This window comes from Mizuhopecten yessoensis, unplaced genomic scaffold, assembly GCF_002113885.1.
Source record: "Mizuhopecten yessoensis strain PY_sf001 unplaced genomic scaffold, ASM211388v2 scaffold8739, whole genome shotgun sequence".
Classification (NCBI taxonomy): domain Eukaryota; kingdom Metazoa; phylum Mollusca; class Bivalvia; order Pectinida; family Pectinidae; genus Mizuhopecten; species Mizuhopecten yessoensis.
In genome coordinates, this window is record NW_018407697.1 from 111,903 (window position 1) to 112,462 (window position 560).

The window sequence follows — 560 nt, forward strand, 5'->3', positions numbered from 1 at the left end:
AAAGTGTAATATCACCATAACATTAACTTTCTGTTTGTCACAAGTGTAATATAACCATAACATAAACTTTCTGTTTGTAACAAGTGTAATATCACCATCTTATAAACTTTATGTATGCAACAAGTGTAATATCACCATAACATAAACTTTCTGTTTGTGACAAGTGAAATATCACCGTCGTATAAACTTTTTGTGTAACAAGTGTAATATCACCATCACATAAACCTTCTGTTTGTAACAAGTGGAATATCACCATCATAAAAACTGTCTTTATGTAACAAGTGTAATATCACCATCACATAAACTGTCTGTATGTAACAAGTGTAATATCACCATCACATAAACTGTCTGTATGTAACAAGTGTAATATCACCATCACATAAACCTTCTGTATGTAACTAGTGTAATATCACCATAACATAAACCTTCTGTTTGTAACAAGTGTAATATCACCTTCAAATACACTTTTTGTGTAACAAGTGGAATATTACCATATCATAAAAACTGTCTGTATGTAACAAGTGTAATATCACCATCACATAAACTGTCTGTATGTAACA